We start from the raw sequence: 20,380 nt of genomic DNA, 5'->3' as shown, positions 1-20,380 counted from the left end.
GTCTTCCTGCCACAGACATTCTAACCGGGGGATCTAAATAGTCACTGTTTGTGACCGCCTCTTCTGTTGGATTGACGAAAAAATGATCTTGTCGTGCCTGAAGCATATCTGTCCCTATAGAACCGACCAGGACGGTAGGATCTTGCCTGTTTGAAAGTCTGTCTTGATGAAAAATCACCATATCTGCCACATTTATCCTGGGGTAATCTAACCGATTTTCCCCCTGACATGCGTTGAATCATGGCATTTAACAGTGCCAAACAAGCATGATCCCTCAAAAGGTAAATTCGCCAACTTATTTTTGGAGAGCGAGTCCGCTGCCCATGATCTGAGCCATAGCGCTCTTCTTGCCACTACCCCGGATGTAATAGATTTTGCTGAGAAATCTAGTGTATCTAGTGACGCTTCACAGATATAATCTACTGCCGCCTGACTGGAAGACAATTTTTTTGCAATTTGTTCTCTAGGCACTCTATCATGTATCTGTTCTTGCAGAGAAGCACACCACAAACGTAATGCTCTAGATACTGAGGCCACCGCCACACCAGGTTTTATAGAAACTGCGTTTGAAATATGCAACCTTTTAAATGCACTTTCCATTTTGCGATCCATTGCATTTTTCAGGAATGCCCCATCTTCTATAGGGATAGTGGTTTTTGTGGTTAACTCTGCTACAGCAGCATCCACCTTTGGTACAGTACACCATTTTAAAAACTCTTCATCCTTAATAGGATACATTTGATCAACTCTTTTCATATTCCCAATATGTTTCTCAGCATTCTGCCATTCTTTTGTCAGTATGTCTTTGACTACTTTATGTATTGGAAAGTGTCTGCCTTTTTTATCTCTATCTTCAAAAAGAACATCACTTTCCTCTTTAGCTGTTTCCTTATAATTCAAGGTTTTGTACAGATTTTTGAGCACCAAATCCACAATATCCAAATTAAATGTACTGTCATCATCCACCACTTCACCTGACTCTATAGAAGTGTCTAAGGAATCAGCATTATCTGACAAGTAAAGGATAAGATTTTCTGAATCCTGATCCAGGCTTGCCTGAGATCCACTTCTTTTAGAAGTGGATAAATAATCCTCCTTGGACATGAAATTCTTTTTCATCCATTCCATCAGCTCAGAGTACTGAGCAGATACATTATGTGTCTCTTGTGCAGGAGTTTTAGACTTAATGCACTGTTCACAAACTGTGGCTCCTATGCATCCCACAAAAGTTAAATCGCATGATAGACATTGCTTAGATGTGTATTTTTTCTTAGCCGTCCTCTTTTTTGGTGCTGAAGGCACACTACAAAAAGAAAGAAAAGATGCTTACTAACTATCACCTATTACTAAACTAATAACCAGTCCTCTATGAAGACTTACCTGGGCAGCGCAATCACAGTATTAGAGGGCTCTTCCATAGTGTCCGCACACACAGCACTGTGTTTAAATACTGCCCTTGATTTTGCTACGTCCAACCAGCCCTTCCGCTAGCTGAAACGCACGCCGATATCATGGAACGCACCAGACCCGGAAGCGGAAGAGCGTCATCTCGCCGGACAGCACTAATAGCCGCCAGGAGCATGCACGCTGTAACATACCTTTCCTGCTGAGACGCTATCACTGCTCAGGAATGGAGAGACCTTCACTTGCGCACATGTCACTGCCACCGGCCCAGACCAAGCGCGGGGATATCGGCACCGCCATCCCTCTCTACTGCCCAGGGATCAGTCACATAACCAGCACACCGATCAGGTAACAAAATAATAAACCTATCTACCTGAACCTACTCCTAAGGAGACAGGAAAAAGACTGAGGGGGGAACAGGGGGAGTGAGCAGATATACCATAAGGAGGAGGAGCAAGGGGAGGATCCTAGCGTCACGTGGAAAAAACTACCTGTCTACATACTAGGAGATGAGGGATTAACCCATTGTAAGGCTGCCATGAAGTATGAAGGAGAAATAATAGATTATTAACCATAGAAAAGTGCAGAAAGAACAACAGGAGTCATCAACACCACACCTCCAATACCAGTACCAAATGGCAACATATATATATATATATAGTGTGAGGAAACTGAAAAACCATACCCAGGAGTGAGGTATCAGGAGGGGAGACTGCACTGTCAAGAGGCAATAAGCATGACACTGCATGGCTGGTAAAAAATGGCTGCTCTACATTTAGGAGGAGGAGAGTGGGGAGAGAACTGTTGGTCTACTTTAAAGTTACAGCATGAGAAAGTGCTAAGTTGAGACTAGAGAAAGACCATCCCCATGTGATCATAAAACGGAGTGCCCACTGGCTCCACCTCCTTCTGGTTGATGTTGACTGTTTTCCTTCGCCATTGTGGACCTTAGCAATGTCTACCTATTTCATGTGTTGACATTTAGTAGTTGTCAACCTAATGTATGTCTACCTTCTTAGTGCTGATCTAGCGACCATATCTCTTCAAACTCTGTAAGCTCCTTCTAGCAAGCTATTGTGTTAGCAAATGATCTAATCAGTGCTTCTATTTCATGTTTTATACCTTCACGAAACATGTCTGCTGCAGGAGCACCATATCGCTTGTATGGGTTGTCCAATCACTTTTATCTAAAGTTGAAACCATGGTACTTGTTTCCTATCTGGGCGCCCACGATCAAAATCGCGGTCATCGGGGGTAAAAATCGCGGTCATCGCGGGTAAAATTGGATGGTCGCGATGCCCGCGATGACCGCGATTTTCCCATAGGGAACAATGTTAAAAAGGCTGATTGACCGCGATTTCACTGTAAAATGGCTCAATTGACCCGATTTGGCCATATTAACCCTGAATTAGGCCCAATTAACCCTTAAATGTCCCCCCAAATTTTTGACGCCACCCCACGATCGACGCCAACCCGAAGCGTGGCGAGCGCAGCGAGCCCGCGAGGGGCGGCGGTACGTGTCCTCCGACCTTTTCATGCCCTACTATCCACTAGGGCGTGGTGTGAGAATTTAATAGTGTGGCGAGCGCAGCGAGCCACCGAGCCCGAAGCGTGGCGAGCGGACGCGGATACCTTCACTGTGAAGGCCGCGAGGGGACGCGCATAATTGTGAAGGTATCCGCGTCCGCTCGCCACGCTTCGGGCTCGGTGGCTCGCTGCGCTCGCCACACTATTATATTCTCACACCACGCCCTAGTGGATAGTAGGGCATGAAAAGGTCGGAGGACGCGTACCGCCGCCCCTCGCGGGCTCGCTGCGCTCGCCACGCTTCGGGTTGGCGTGGATCGTGGGGTGGCGTCAAAAATTTGGGGGGACATTTAAGGGTTAATGGGCTCTGTGGCCCATTTAACATTGATTCCTATGGCCAAATCGGGTGGATTGAGGCATTTAACAGTAAAATCGGGTCCATCGCGGCTTTTAACATTGATTCCTATGGGAAATCGTGAGCATCGCGTCGCGGGCATCGCGGGTACATTTATGGCCGGCCGCGACGCGACCGACACGATTTCCAAGTTTAACATTGGTTTCAATGGGAAATCGCGGGCATCGCGTCGGTCGCGTCGCGGCCATACATAAATGTACCCGCGATGCCCGCGACGGGCGCCCAGATAGGAAACAAGTACCGAAACCATTGATAACTCTCACAAGGTTTTACCTAGTAAATGTACCTGTGCAAGTAATGCGTTTTTGCCTGTAGCTTCTCTTGCGTGGATGTCTGTTATTACTCAGCAGAACTAACATGTGCCAAGAGTGAAGTGTCTGTTTGGACAGCCACCGATTGTACAAGTTGACCCACTTAAAAAGATGAGATGTCTGTAATTTTCATCATAGGTACACTTCAAATGTGAGAGACAGAATGTGGGAAACACATTCCATTGTATGATTTTTAAACAATATATTTGTATATTCTTGGGGAAAATAAATATTTAGACACCTACCAACCAGCAAGATTTCTGTCTTTCCCAGACGTGTTACTTCCTCTTTAAGAAGCTCTATCTATCCTCCACTCGTTACCTGTATTAATGGTAGAGATGTGCTGTTCGGATTTCGCTCGGATTTCAAAGAGATATTTTACTGGCTATCCACAACATGTGACAGCCGATAGCGAATAAGATTCGGATTTGAAATCCGAGCTAAATCCGAACTGCACATCTCTAATTAATGGCACCTGTTTGACCTGGTTATCTGTATAAAATACACCTGTCCACGCCCTCAAACATTCAGACTGCAACCTCTCCACCCGGGCCAAGACCGGAGAATTGTCTAAGGACACCAGGGACAAAATTGTAGAGCTACACAAGACTGAGGTGAGCTACTTGACAATATGCAAGCAGCTTGGTGAGAAAGAGACAAACTGTCGTAATTATTAATAAATTGAAGAAATACAAGATTACTGACCATCTCCCTCAATCTGGGGTCCATGCAAGATCTCACCTCGTGGGGTATAAATGATCTTTAGAACAGTGAGGAATCTGCCCAGAACTACATGGGGGGAACTGGTCAATGACCTCAAGAGAGCTGGGGCCACAGTCACAAAGGTTACCATTAGTAGCACACTACGTCATCATGGATTTAAATCCTGCAGCGTCCGAAAGGTCCCCTGCTTAAGCCAGCACATGTCCAGGCCCATCTAAAGTTTGCCAGTAACCATCTGGATGATCCAGAAGATGATTGGGAGAATCAAGTGGTCAGACAAGAGCAAAATATAACTTTTTGGTATACACTCCACTCGCTGCGTTTGGAGGGAGAAGAATGATGAGTGGCATCCCAAAAACACCATACCCACTGTGAAGCATGGGGGTGGAAATATTATGTTTTGCAATGACAGACCGGATTCAAGCTTTTCTGCAAAGGGGACATGACGACTGATCCGTATTAAGGATGAATGGGGCCATGTTTCGTGATATTTTGGCCAAAAACCTCCTTCCCTCAGTAAGAGCATTGAAGATGGAATGTGGCTGGGTCTTCCAGCATGACCATGACCCCAAGAAGCATTTCAAGGTCCTGGAGTGGCATAGCCAATCGAAAGTCTGTGGAGGGAGTTGAAAGTCCGTGTTGCCTGTCCACAGCAACAAAACATGACAGATCTAGAGAAGATCTGCATGGAAGAGCGGGCCAAAATACCTGCTACAGTGTGTGCAAACTGGGTCAAGAACTACGGGAAACATTTGACCTCTGTAATTGCCATCCGAGGTTATATTACAAAGTATTGAGTTGAACTTTTTGATTGTCCAAATAATAGGAATTTGGTACTCACCGATAATTCCCTTTCTCCGAATCCGTAGGGGACACTGAAGTACTACGCTGGGGATAGTGTGGTGTTATGGAGGAGTTGGCACTTTAAGAACTTGAAGTGTGGTGTGGCTCCTCCCCCTCTATCCCCCCCTCAGACTCCAGTCTTAGTTACTGTGCCCGAGACGAGAAAAGAGACCAGGAAACCTCTAACAGAGAGAGAGAGAGAGAATGAAAACAAGACACCGAATCAAACATGAGTCAAAAGAACTCACATACAGACCATCGCATGCAACACATCCTGGCCACATACGACCTGTAAAAACCCCTCCCTTACCAGAAGACCAGTGCCGGGAGGGCGTTCAGTGTCCCCTATGGATTCGGAGAAAGGGAATTATCGGTGAGTACCAAATTCCTATTTTCTCCTTCATCCTTGGGGACACTGAAGTACTACGCTGGGGACGTCCCAAAGCCATTCCCACTGACGGGGGATCCTGAAGCACCGCGCGGCCAAACCTAGTAGAGGAGGCCGCGAAGGTGTCAAACCTATAAAACTTAATAAAGGTATTGGGCCCAGACCAAGTGGCTGCCCTACATACCTGAGAAAGAGACACCCCTCTGGCCGCTGCCCAAGAAGGTCCCACCGAACGGGTGGAATGAGCCGAAACTCTAGCAGGCGGAGGCCGGGAGGCCTGAACATAAGCTTGTTTAATGGTTAGGCAAATCCACCTGGCCAAAGTTTGCTTGGTAGCCGGCCAACCACGCTTCGCAGAACAGTATAGGACAAACAGAGAATCCGACTTCCTTAGATCCCTGGTTCTGTCCACATAAACCTGCAAAGTTCGGACCACATCCAGTGAAGCGAACTCTCCTGTCAAGGCCGGAACCACGATTGGCTGGTTAAGATGATAAGCAGTCACCACCTTTGGCAGGTAATCTAACCGAGTCCGGAGTTCCGCCCTATCTGCGTGGAAAACCAAATACGGTGAACGACATGAGAGAGCACTGAGGTCAGACACTCGTCGAGCCGAAGCCAAGGCCAGCAGGAGCACCGTCTTCCAGGTGAGCAAACGTAAATCAATAGATTCTAAAGGTTCAAACACCTCAGACCTGAGATAATCCAGCACCAAGGGAAGATCCCAAGGTTCCTCCGGAGGTCTTACCGGAGGCTGCAGCCTGAGAACCCCATTCAAGAATGTTTGAATTTCCGGCATCAAAGCTAGGCGCCGATGAAAAAATACCGACAAGGCGGACACCTGAACCTTAAGGGACCCTAAACGAAGGCCCGCCTCAAAACCTGATTGCAGAAACCTCAACAATCGGGACAAACAAAAAAACAGCTGTAGGGCACTGTGTCGTTCCCACCACGACACATAAGCCTTCCAAATTCTGTAATAATGCCGGGAAGTAACCTCCTTTCTGGCTCTCATCATCGTGGGAATGACCTCCTTAGGTACCCCACGTCTACTCAGCAGCTCGGCCTCAACAGCCACGCCGTCAAACGCAGCTACCGTAACCCTTGGTAGACGAATGGTCCCTGTTCAAACAGAAAAGGACCAATGGCGATGAGGAGGTGTTTACCGTTCAATGAAAAGATAAAAAGATATGATAGCAAGGTTAGAACCCTCAATAGCAATACTCTCAATCACAACACAGGAGGGGGTTCTTCGTTAGCGTACCCGTACTCACACTCAGAATTGAGGTTATGTGCTCATAAAGGTATCTTTTGTAACACTAGGGGATTTCACCACGAGTGGATTTCGGTAACCAAATGCGTACCGTACTCACAAGTCGGAATTGCTGGTACAGGCGCATAAAGGTTTCTTTTACTTGAAGAAAGAGGCCCAAAGTCTCTCATTTGCACAATGTTCTCAGCATTAACACCATATAAAAGACAAAGAAGCCTCTGGTGACTGGGGTATTGGCCTTATACCCCAATCATAACCGCAAGCAAGTGGTAAATCTCCCCCAAGGCAGTACAGCAAGGCTCCTCTCCTGCCAACGCGTTTCGACAGGATAACCTGTCTTTTTCAAGGCTTGGAGAGGAGTACATGTTAAGCCAGTATTTATACCCATACACTCATTAGACCAACCCCGGAAGTGAGGGGAAAACGGAACGGGTCATGACTGGGGTGCGAACCTGGTCCAATGGTGGCGGTACATAGATGACATTTTATTCATTTGGCGAGGGGATCAATCTACTCTTAATGATTTTTGCTGTTTTTTAAACACTAATTTATTAAACATTAAATTAACTTTTAACATCAGCCCAACCAATGTTAATTTTTTGGATTTAAACATTTATGTTGATGATGGGTCTTTACAAACGGCAGTGTACACCAAGCCGTCTGATTCAAATACTTACATTGATAATAAAAGTAACCATCTCAACAGATGGCTCTCTAATGTCCCTAAGGGACAATTCATCAGAATGAAACGCAACTGTTCGAAGCCTGAGACCTACGAACAGAGTGCTAAAGAAATGAAATTAAAATTTCTACAGAAAGGGTATAAATCCAATAAATTAGATAAGGCTCTAGAGGAAGTTGAGGGCATCCCTAGAGAATTATTGTTAGAAGTGAAAAATAAAGAGCCAACAGAAACCGGAACAAATGTGGCCTTCATTTCTAACTATAACAGCTATCACCGTCAAGTAGAATCCATTTTTAGAAAAAATTGGGATTTACTACTTCGTCAACCAGTCCTTGCCAACATACTACCTAATAAACCAAGATTTATCTACAAAAGAGCGCCCAACTTAAAAGATAAATTAACTTCGAGTGCATTTATAGAGAAACCTTTGGGAGGACTAATTAGAAACAAGGGTTTCCATAGATGCGGGGATTGCTCTATGTGTAAATCTTGTGGTAACACTGATAAAAAAACAGTGGAATTAGTCCTCAACGGAGAGGTTTTTAAACATAATCATTTTATGACATGCAATTCTAGATATGCAATTTATGTCATCATGTGCACATGTAACAAATTGTATGTGGGTAAGACCACCAGGACCTTGAAGGTCCGGTGGTCCGAACATATTAGAAATATAAAAAAGGGCAATGTTGATCATCCCTTTTCATTACATTTTAAAGAGGTTCACCACTGTTCCCCCAATCAAATTAAAGGTTTTTGGGGATTAGAACTTATTAAAGATAACTGGCGACACAAGAATAAAGATACTAATCTCGCCAGAAAGGAGATGAAATGGATTTTTGACCTAAAGTCACTATCTCCATCTGGCTTGAACTCAGATTTCGAGCTCAAGTGGTTCCTCTAATTTTTGATTTATTTTAATACTTTTAACATCTATTTGTCTGAGAACGTTTTTATTAATTTTATGTACCCACATGCAATTTAATGTTTTAATATGTACAGTGTCTACCATGGATTTTATCTTTGTCTATTCTTTGTAATAAGCCGATATTTATTGCCCTGCACACTCCTATTCCAAGCACTTTAACCACTCCGTTTTTCCAACATGGCCGTGCGTTTCAAACATTAGAATCCACCCAGCTTTCACTTCCAATATGGCCGTGCGTTCCACGGCCATGACAGCGGAGGATTGTGTGGGCGTACACAGTCTCCCAGCGTTACAGGTTATCAACTTGCGGCTGGGGGTTCCTGGAAGCCGGTCATGACGCAGACGCCGGAAATCGTCATGCGTTCCATAGCCCGCAGCGCGTGCGTTCCACGCGGCTAAAGGGCTTAAGTTCTACCTTATAGAACCCTCGTTTTCGGCCACAAATTTAGGTGACATACAGCGCTAATCCCCTGGCCACCTCTATATGTTTTTGAAAACTTCTGAACTCCTGTTTAACTGAGTTTGAGCAAACGGGCCTAAACTTCCGTTTTCCCCTCACTTCCGGGGTTGGTCTAATGAGTGTATGGGTATAAATACTGGCTTAACATGTACTCCTCTCCAAGCCTTGAAAAAGACAGGTTATCCTGTCGAAACGCGTTGGCAGGAGAGGAGCCTTGCTGTACTGCCTTGGGGGAGATTTACCACTTGCTTGCGGTTATGATTGGGGTATAAGGCCAATACCCCAGTCACCAGAGGCTTCTTTGTCTTTTATATGGTGTTAATGCTGAGAACATTGTGCAAATGAGAGACTTTGGGCCTCTTTCTTCAAGTAAAAGAAACCTTTATGCGCCTGTACCAGCAATTCCGACTTGTGAGTACGGTACGCATTTGGTTACCGAAATCCACTCGTGGTGAAATCCCCTAGTGTTACAAAAGATACCTTTATGAGCACATAACCTCAATTCTGAGTGTGAGTACGGGTACGCTAACGAAGAACCCCCTCCTGTGTTGTGATTGAAAGTATTGCTATTAAGGGGTTCTAACCTTGCTATCATATCTTTTTATCTTTTCATTGAACGGTAAACACCTCCTCATCGCCATTGGTCCTTTTCTGTTTGAACTGTATCCACGTGGGGTTGAGTGGTGACCCCTTCCTTCGGACCGGCAGAAGAAGAGTGACTGCGCCTTGGGACTGATTATTTTTTGTCTGTTTGTTGAGACGAATGGTCCCTGTTGCAACAGATCTTCTCTTTGAGGCAGTTGCCAGGGTTGATCTATCAGGAGCCCCTGAAGATCAGCAAACTAAGGCCGACGAGGCCAATTTGGAGCTATGAAAATCACTGTAGCCTTCTCGCGCTTGATCCGTTTGAGTACCAACTGAATCAAGGGTAACGGGGGGAACACATAGATTAGCTGGTAATTCCACTCTGCGGTCAGAGCATCCGTCGCCACCGCCTCCGGATCTCGTGACCTGGAGCAATACTGAGCCACTTTGCAATTCCGCTTGGATGCCATCATGTCTATTTGGGGTAACCCCCAACGAAGGACAATCTGGCCAAACACATCCGGATGCAGGGCCCAATCTCCTGGGTGCACATCCTGGCGACTTAAGTAGTCCGCTTCCCAATTGTCCACCCCTGGAATGAACACCGCCGAGAAGGCCAGAGAATTCCTCTCCGCCCACTGTAGGATCGGGCTTACCTCCTGCATAGCCGCCCGACTGCGCGTTCCACCCTGTCTGTTGATATATGCCACAGCGGTGGCATTGTCCGACTGAATTCGGATCGGCTTCCCTCTGATGAACAAGTCCGCATTGAGTAGCGCTAAGCGGATCGCTCGAATTTCCAGAATATTTATTGGAAGACTTGATTCCTGCGGGGACCAACGGCCCTGAAAGTGACGTCCCATCACAATTGCCCCTCAGGCTGGCATACGTCGTGATGATAGTCCACTCCCAGACTCCGAAGCGACGCCCCTCCAAAAGATTGGCAGTCTGGAGCCACCAGTGAAGAGACAGACGACTGCAGGGTGATAGAATTACCGTCCTGTGCATGTGGACATGCGAACCCGACCACTGCCTCAGCAGATCGAGTTGAAAAGTCTTGGAGTGGAACCGGCCGAAAGGCAGAGCCTCGAAGGAGGCGACCATCTTGCCTAACAACCGAATGCAAAGGTGCACTGACACCCTCCGAGGACGAAGAACCTGCCTCACCAAGTCCTGAAGCGAGGAGATTTTCTCCAAGGGAAGGAACACCCTCTGTACTTCTGTGTCCAGAATCAATCCAAGAAATAAAATCCTTTGGGAAGGAACCATCTGGGATTTCCCATAATTTAGAATCCAGCCATGTTGAATCAAAGTTTGACAAGTCACGTGAAGCGCCTGTTCCAGCTGACTTTTGGAACAGGCTTTGATCAATAGATCGTCCAGGTACGGAACAATCTTGACTCCTAGTGTGTGGAGAAAAGCAACCATGACCGCCATTACTTTGGTGAACAGGCGAGGCGCCGATGACAGGCCAAAGGGCAGTGCCCGAAATTGAAAATGCTGGTCTTTGATTGCGAACCGAAGGAACCTCTGGTGCAAGTCGTAAATGGGAACATGCAGATAGGCATCCTTGATGTCCAAGGATGCCAAATATTCCCCCGGTTCCAGACCTGCCACTACCGAGCGTAGCGACTCCATTTTGAACCTGTGGTACATAATGTACTCGTTCAACTTCTTTAAATTTAAGATCGGCCTTACCGACCCGTCTGGTTTTGGAACCAAGAAAAGAGGGGAATAAAACCCTTCCTTGCGTTGATCGGTCGGGACGGGCATAACCACCCCGGCTGATAGCAACCGCTGAACTGCTTGAAGCAGTAACTGAGAGTCTTTTTCCGCATGCGGAAGACCCATCGTGAAAAACTGTTGAGGAGGAGAACCGGCAAATTCTGTATCCCCGAGATACTACTGAGAGAACCCACTTGTCCTTGCAGGAGTTTTCCCAGGCCTGCCGGAAATCCAGAAGCCGCGCTCCTACTCTGGGATCCCCCAGGTAGGAGGGAAGGGCGTCATGCCGCGGGCTTTTCTGGCTGCTTGGCGTCTGCACGACGGGAGCCAGGGTTTGCGGAGGAGGTGGCGCCGCCAAAGCCCCTACCTCTACCACGGGACGAGGTAAAGGAACCTCTAGATTTACCCCTAAATTTTGGCGCACCTCGAAAGGAGCGAAAAGCCGGTCCCTGGTAAGGTTTTTTAGGAGGAGGTGCCGAGGAAGGGAGGAAGGTAGATTTCCCCCCTGTCGCCTGAGCAATTAACCTATCCAGCTCTGGCCCAAAGAGAACATCCCCCGTAAAGGGAAGAGCCTCCACTGCTTTCTTTATATCCGCCTCCGCCTGCCAGGACTTGAGCCACAAAGACCGTCTGGCTGTAATAGACAGAGCCGAAATTCTCGCAACCAGCGAAGCTGAATCCCTGGCAGCCTCTCCTATGTAGGCCGCGGATTCCCGCATTTGATCAGCCAACTGAGCTAACTCCTCAGGAGGCTTCTGCTCCTCCAAGCCCTTGGACAAATCCTCTGCCCATTTCTCCATGGCCCTACTGACCCAGGAAATAACAAAAATAGGACGCAAAGAGACACCTGCCGTTGAAAAGATATGCTTAAGCCCCGCCTCCAAACGCCTATCTGGAGCCTCCTTAGAGGTAGAAACTTTTGCTGCCATAATGTCAAACAGTACAACACTTCCCACTCAGCACACGCTAACACACCCACACAGATAGCAGTGTAAACCCAGCAGGGAAAAGGAGAAAATACAATAGGGGGAGAGGAGCTCACCTTCCCCGAATTAGGCCCACCTGAACACTCCAAGCGGGGACTCTTAAAAGGAGAACCCCTTCACTCACCCAGCGCAGTGACACAGTATGTCCAGTCTGGGTGAAGCGCCTTGCAGTCCTGTAGCAGAAGAGTCCGATGAGGCACATCAAGCAGAGGAAGGCAGCGTGGGCAGAGAGGCAGCGTTTGCCGCGCTGAGGATCTTTAAGCCGGAGGAGCCGCCCATGACACGCCTCCTCCTTCCTCCGTCCCAGCGCGCGCTGAGACACAATCTGCCCCTCAGCTGGACCAGCGCGCGATTCTGGTCCAGCAGTCACCCGGCGCACAGCGCCCCTGTCCTGACCTCTCCGGCGGGTGACTTAGCCATCGGAGCAGTAACACAAGCCGCGAGCGGCTGTGGCTGCTCCCCTACACCTAACATGCAGGCGGCTGAGGTCAGCAGCGTGCGCCGCACGCAGTGCCGCTCTGACCTCCCGGAGAGCCTGTACACACTGCAGGCAGCCAGTCTAACACTCAGGCTGCCTGCACACTTCCATTATAAAAATAAAACAAAGAAAAACAGGCAACCAGAGACCCCTGCGGGAGCCTCTTGCCCAGGGATCCTACTCCTCCGGGCACTAAACTAAGACTGGAGTCTGAGGGGGGGATAGAGGGGGAGGAGCCACACCACACTTCAAGTTCTTAAAGTGCCAACTCCTCCATAACACCACACTATCCCCAGCGTAGTACTTCAGTGTCCCCAAGGATGAAGGAGAAATTTATTTTCCTCAAGAATATACAAATTGATCAAAAACCATACAATGTGCTTTCCTGTTTTTTTTTCCACATTCTGTCTCTCACAGTTGAAGTGTACCTATGATGGAAATTACAGACCTCTCTCATCCCTCTCCCATTATGCAATCCTATCGCCTTAATGTAACACTGGAGAGGGGCTCTAAAAATTGTATATCCCTGCGTTTTGCTTAGCCGAGTTCCGAGGGTCTTTTCAGGTTAGTGTTGTCAAAGTCGAATTGCATACACGCTATTTTAGAATGGTATGGCCGCCATTTTGGTTTGCAGAGTTACGCAAATAAAGTATAATAACCAAGTTTTGTAATAAGGCGAACCCTGCCATATTAATACACATAAATTTATATCCCACACTCTCACGTAATAAAATATATTTCATATGGTTTTAGTTCACAGCACATAGTTTATATTGGTAATACACGATCTCTCATGTACATATTTCGCATCTCTGTGTTCCGTCTCTCATGCGCAGCACTCCGGTCCGGGTTAGAAGTTCATATCTTGCAACGGACAGAAGTTATGGAACTATTACATATTTCATTGTTATTTCACCATGAGGACAGTGTAACCAGAAGACCCGGAAGTAACTGGTTTCTCAGGATGAGCCATGAAAGCTAGGGCGATACCTGAAGACAAAGAAACCTAAGTGCATTCTCCTGCACCAATCGAAGAGAAGCGACATCCGATCCACTGACCAATGATGACCCTCACTGCCTCCCCCTCTCTGGACACTGGGTGGGAGCACAGCACAAACTCAGGCTGCTCTTCCCTCCATTTCCCTGGGCTATATCTGGACAGACTATAGCGAGCTCCACCATGTAGCCTCACATTTAGGCGGCCCTCCCTTTCAGGGCCAATCAGTTGGCCGCCCTGTGTTTCAAATTCTGCTGCTGCCGCTACTGAGCCCTGCCACCTAACAGCTTTCCTTCACAGCACTGCTGCTCCACCGCTCCTGACCCTGCTCCACAGTCGCCAGCACTCATGTGCCCACTCCCCCGCCCCCACGCTTCCAGCACCCGATGACATGAGACATCTAGTGCTGGAAAAAAAACACACCGGGACATCACATCTGACCGCATAAGTAGTGCTGTGTCTTTTGGGCCTTTCCCAAGTGCTCTCACTATCAGCACCACTGCTGCATTCCTTTCCTGTATCTGCGAACCATAATCAATAAGGGGATTTTTGTAAGAACTTACCGTTCGAATCCCTTTCTCTGAATCCATCCTGGTGACACAGCTCAACCATGGGATGTAGGAGGGTCCAAAGCAGCCAGGCACCTATGCTAAAGTTTCAGAGAGGCAGGCTCCTCCCTTCTGCATCCCAGCATACCTCTGTTCAACTTCCAGAGCACACTAGGATATATTAACACAGTACAACGCCTGAACATATTAATATGCACAATAACAACCATTTAACATGACAACACATGAAACTGCAACTTACTGAGCGTAAGGGAGGGATCGCTGTGTCACCAGGATGGATTCGGACGGTAAGTTCTTACAAAAATCCCCTTTTCTCTTTCATCCATCCTGGTGACAGTTCAACCATGGGACGTTCAAGAGCCGGTCCTTTGGGAGGGTACGCTCAGGCACGCAGTTCTCATCACTGCTCGCCCAAATGAAGCGTCCTCCGACATGAACTCATGGAACCTGTAAAATTTAATGAAAGTGTGAACAGAGAACCAAGCAGCTGCCCTGCATACTTGCTCCGCCGTAGTGCCATGGCGCACAGCTCAAGAGGAAGCAACTAACCTGGTGGTATGAGCATTAATTCTGGAGGGCACTGGTCTGCCTACTTTTGTGTAGGCAAAAGCAATAACCGACCTTAACCATCTAGCAATGGTCTGCTTTGAAGCTAGCCAGCCTCTTTTATGTACATCATACAAAACCAGTAACAAGTCAGTTTTACGAAACTCCTTCACTGTCCACATAAATGCGCAAAGCGCGAACAACATCCAATTTCTTTAGTTTGTCCCTATTCCTGACCTCTGGAGGACTAAATACTGGAATCACAATTTCCTGGTTTAAATGAAAGGTGGATACCACCTTAGGTAAAAACTTAGGAACTGTTCTCAACACAGCCCTCATCATGGAACACCAAAAACACTTGCAAGACAAGGCCCCCAATTCAGATACATGCCTTGAAGATGCGATCCCCAACAAAAAGGTCAGTTTTTAAGTCAGAAACTTAAGGTCAGCCGACCTTAACAGTACAAAAGGTGGTTTCTGTAGAACAGATAACACCAATAATAAATCCCAAGGAGCCACTGGTTGTCGATAAGGAGGCTTAAGACGGGTAAGCCCCTGGAGGAAGGTTTGCACCTCCGGTAACAATGCCACCTTCTTTTGAAAGAATATAGTCAAGGCAGACAACTGCACCTTCAGGATGACGAAATTTCTATAAAGAAATGAAACGTTGAAAGCTACTACAGTGTCTATCGTTTATTCATGAAAAAAAGTATCCAGAGTGCCACGCAATTGCTGTCTGTTTTCATAGTAACTTGGCCTTAACAGTGTGGAGTTTGTATAGTTTCCATATGCTTGTGTGGGCTTCCAGGTACTCCAGTCTCCTACAATATTCCATGATAATACTATGTGCAAGTGTGTGCTTTCAGATTATGTGTGTTCAGGGCAAGTGGTTCTTATTGGCTGTCACAGAGAGTTCTGCATGCAGAAAAGGACAAAATGCAGGACAGGACACCACCACACATACCTCTGCCGAGGCCTCTAAGCAGACCGCAGCTTCCCTAATGTGGTCTGCCAGAATTACCAACTCACCCACTACCGGGTTCTTTCAAAGATCCTTGGAGATTTGGGTTGCCCAGGCCTCCATCGCCTTATTCACGAACAGCATACCTGTGCAGGGTGATGTAGTATCCTATCCCTGCGGCTGTGTAAATTGTTTTTAAGGTCGTTTCCAGCTTCCTGTCGGAAGTGTCCTTAAGGGAAGAGACACCTGGTATAGGGATTACCATTTTCTTGGAGACAAGAGACTGACTGATCCACAGTCTTGCATGCCTTCCTGCTATCTGCAGGGAAAAGGTATGAAGTAAGGAATTTGCATCCTTTAACCACTTCAGTGGTATGCCTGGAAAATTACTGGCCATAACACCTGTAGGTAGGTGTGCACCAGTGGTGCCTCCAGTTGCCCACCACCTCTAGCGGCACCCTGCCATTGCTCTCCCCCCCTCTGTTCCCCCAAACCTCCACCAGCATGGCCTGCCACCTGATCACTGTTGCAGTGCGAATAGCGGGGGGGAGCTCAGACGTAAGATCGCAGGAGGGCAGGGTCAGAAATGGGGAGGAGCGACAGAATGGGAGGGGAGTCAGGATTGGCTGCTGCCCTTGAGTGGTGAGTATTGCTGGGGCAGGACGAACCTGCCCTGGTAGGTTTGTTCTACACCAGCCAATCATACCATTCAAGGGGATAAATGGCAGTCTAATTCTTTCTAACACAGGGAAAGCGGCAGTAGGGTCTCATTGTCTACTTTCAAGTTGCTTTAACCATTGCAATAAGACCTCCAAACTGCTTGTTCCTCTAATAAATCACATGGGTTGGCAAACTCACCTTCTTCTAAAGGCAGCATATCATCATCTGACCTCTGTATCCTCTATGTTAGGAAACAGTCTTTTTGAGCTAGATGAAACTCAGGGTCCCCTGTAGCTAAGGCCTATGTTAAATCGGCCTGTTGGGACCTGGCAGCCTCCCTATCTTTTTGTGAGGCTGACAATTCAGAGGATAAAAGGTGAGATAATGAGATTTATGTCTTACCTGGTAAATCTCTTTCTTCGAGGACATCAGGGGCCACAGCTTTACAGTGGGGAGTGGGAGAGAGCACCAGCACCCTAGAGGTTAAACTTGAACTGCCTCCCAGGCAGCCAGGCTCCTACCCTCCTCCAGGCCAGGAAGCTCAGTTTTTTTTTAACAAGCCAAGGCTGGAGACAATAGAGAAGGAAGAGAAGCGCTACACAGAAACACATTCTGAACACGTTAGTACCCTCAACCGGGGAAAAATTTAACATAATCATAACGGAAGTAAAGCAGGCGCGGCAGGGAGGGATCCCTGTGGCCCCTGATGTCCTCAAAGAAAGAGATTTACCAGGTAAGACATAAATCTAATTTTCTCCTTCGGGAGACATCAAGGGCCACAGCTTTACAGTGGGACAGCCTAAAACAGCCACTTATGGGTGGGGACGCGCCAACACACTCTGGCCGAAGGCCGAGTCCTGGGAGGCAAACGTGTCAAAAGCATAAAAGCGCAAAACAGTATTGGCGGATGACCAAGTCGCCGCCCTACAAATTTGCTCAACTGTAGCACCGCCCCTAACAGCCCAAGACACCCCCACAGACCTAGCGGAATGTGCCCGAATCCCCGCCGGAACCGGGAGGGAGGCGCCCAAATACACCTGCCAGAGCGAATCCAGCGGGCAGTAGTTTGCGTAGAGGCAGGCCACCCTCTCATCTGAAAGAGAGACTCTAACTAGTGCAACGGCCTAGAACGGCGCACAAAGATGCGTCACGGCCGAACAATGTCCGAGAAGAACCAAGCAGTAGAAACCTCGTACTGACTTAATGGCGGAACAATAATGTCCTGGTTGATAGGAAAGATGGACATCACCTAAGGTAGGGGAGAGAGGACGGTACAAAGAACTGACCGGTCATAACGAAAGACCAAGAATAAAGGACAGAGCTGTGGAGCAGAGACTCCCCTGGCCAAAGCTAATCGCAAACAAGAAAATGATCTTCCAGGTGAGCCAACACCGGTCTACCGCAAGGGCACAAAAGGTGGGCCCTGAAGCAGACAGGACTAGAAAGATCCCACGGGGCAACCAAGTGAGGCTGGATATGCAAGACACCCTGCAGGAATGTGCAGACAAGCGTTGAAAGGGCCACCCATCGACGGAACCAGATGTACAAGGCCGCTGGAAGGTATACGCAGAGTGGAACACCAGACTGGCTAATAAGCTCTCTGTGTCCCTCCACACATGCTGTAATACAATGCAGGCAAGCAAAGGCTTGCTGGAGCACTATACTGTACGGTGTACTGAAGGAAGGGTACAGCGGCACTTGCCCAAGTGACCTGGCAGTGAAGGCATGGAACTCCAGGTGGCTGTGAGCTCCCCAGTGTCCCTCCTCACATGCCGCAGGCAGGCAGGGATATCAGTGGCGGGAACTCTGTGTGATAAACACAGTTCCCTGCCTACTGTCCCCGGGTAGAGAGGCTGATGTGGGGGAAGCCTTCTCCCCCTGCTAGCAAATGGCCACCAGGGATTGAGTCCTCATGCAGCGCTGGTAAAATGGCAGAGATCTGGCGCACGCCGAGCTGCTCCCCACAAACAAGTTACCTTGGTGGTCCAGCAGGACGGGCGGCGAACCGGCAGGCCACTTAGCCGGCAGTCACCCCTCGCCGCTGTGCTACTTGCATGCGCTCCCAGTGGGGAGCGTATTACTCACTGTGCCCTGCACTTTTGGTCCCTAGCGTCTGGTGGCGGCTGTATGCACCCCAGTGCCCGGGGGCCACTGCAGGTACCCACCCGTGAGTGGCGATGCCATGCCGGACCCGGGTGATTGAGCCTGCAGCACAAGGCTGCTGCTCTGTCACTGACAGGGTCAGTGTAAATGAAAAATATAAAAATAAAGTTAGGCTGCTAAAATAGCAGCCCCTCTAGTAGGTGCATCTGGCTCCTGCCAGCACCCGAAAAAAATTGAGCTACCTGGCCTGGAGGTGGGGAGGAGGCAGTTCAAGTTTAAACTCTAGGGTGCTGGTGCTCTCTCCCACTCTCACTACCCACTGTAAAGCTGTGGCCCCTGATGTCTCCTGAAGGAGAAAACCTCTTTAAGTTGTGAGGCCCATGCAGGTATGTTGTACTGGGGTGGTAGAACTGGAGACTGTACAATCACAGATAAGGATATCCACTGAATGTGGTAAATTTGGTGTTACATTTTTACACACCACCTTGTGAGGTGCTTTTTAGCTACCTCCTGCCCTTGCACTCCCCACACAATAGAGGAACAATAGGGTAGAGGAAGTTGGAAAAGGACTGGACAGGAGAGTTAGGAAGTGAGGCTGCCATAAGTCAGTACTGTGCTATGGCATATAACACCGGAGCGCTGTAATTTTCTTGAATTGTTTCCAAGTCCCCACTGTTTAACTCACTGGGGTTGCTTGTGAAGCCAGCAGCTAAAGTGGATCCCATCTGAGGCCCTGTCCTGCCCCCCTCTGAAAACCGCACATTTGAAATTGCTGCTCAGTCTTGCCAATTGTCCTGGAATCCCCCTCTAACAGGGAGCCAGGATATACTCACATACTGCCACACTGGCTGGTGGTAGTAGGGCTGGAGGACCGTGACGCGCGCATCTGTGTCCGGTAACTCGGCCGGTGGTCTCAGGAAACCCTTGCACGAACCCCCCCGCCCCCGCAGCTCCCACGGCAGAGACAGGCAGTGGCAGCAGCTGCCTGGTTTGAAACAAGAAGCAGTGATTGCCCAACCAAAGATACACTCTGCACCAAGCATATAACTAAAGCTGTAAAGAGCAACTGCTGCTGGAGCAGTATAACTAGATCAGCACACCAAGGTGTTACTTCCTTCATTACCAATACAGCAAATAAATGGAGTATCAAATATTTAGTGTATTAGAATATTTGCCATATTTAAAATTTTAAACTGGATATACACAAAAATTGTACAATCTGGCTGGTTGGAACCAAAATCTGGTAATGTATGGGAGCAATTACAAAATGGCTATCTGCTCACAAAATCTAAACAAACTGTTTGATTCTAACAAATTTATTCAAACAGATTTACCAAAATCATCTGAATTACCATTTTGTCTGTTTCCAGTGTTTGCCATTTTGTCAATGGTCAGACATTTGTTTCAACCACATAGATTGGACAGAATATTGTGTATCCAGTTTTAGTCATATATAAACTCATGACTTATAATCAACTTCCCTGCTCTCTCAGATCAGCAACCATAGACATGCTTAGCAGTAAGTGTCTGTGCTTCGCATCAGTAATAGCTTTTCATGCATCACTGCTCCAATCAAAAAAACCCTGTTTATGGCCAGAGATCTGCATATGCACAGTTCTTAACTATTGATAACATACACCAATGGATAGCCATCTTGTAGATCAAAGCACAATTATAGACATGGGTGCATAGCCAGTCACACATGGTGGATAAGCAGCATCATTCCACATATGTGGTAATAACACGTCTACCCCATACCAGAGGATCATTCAGCTAGCCCTCAAGACCCCAAATAGCTCAGGTCTTCCCAAGT

This window comes from Crinia signifera, chromosome 5 (assembly GCF_055691185.1).
Source record: "Crinia signifera chromosome 5, ASM5569118v1, whole genome shotgun sequence".
NCBI lineage: Eukaryota > Metazoa > Chordata > Amphibia > Anura > Myobatrachidae > Crinia > Crinia signifera.
The sequence above is the reverse complement of the archived record's forward strand: the minus strand, read 5'-3'. Positions refer to the sequence as shown.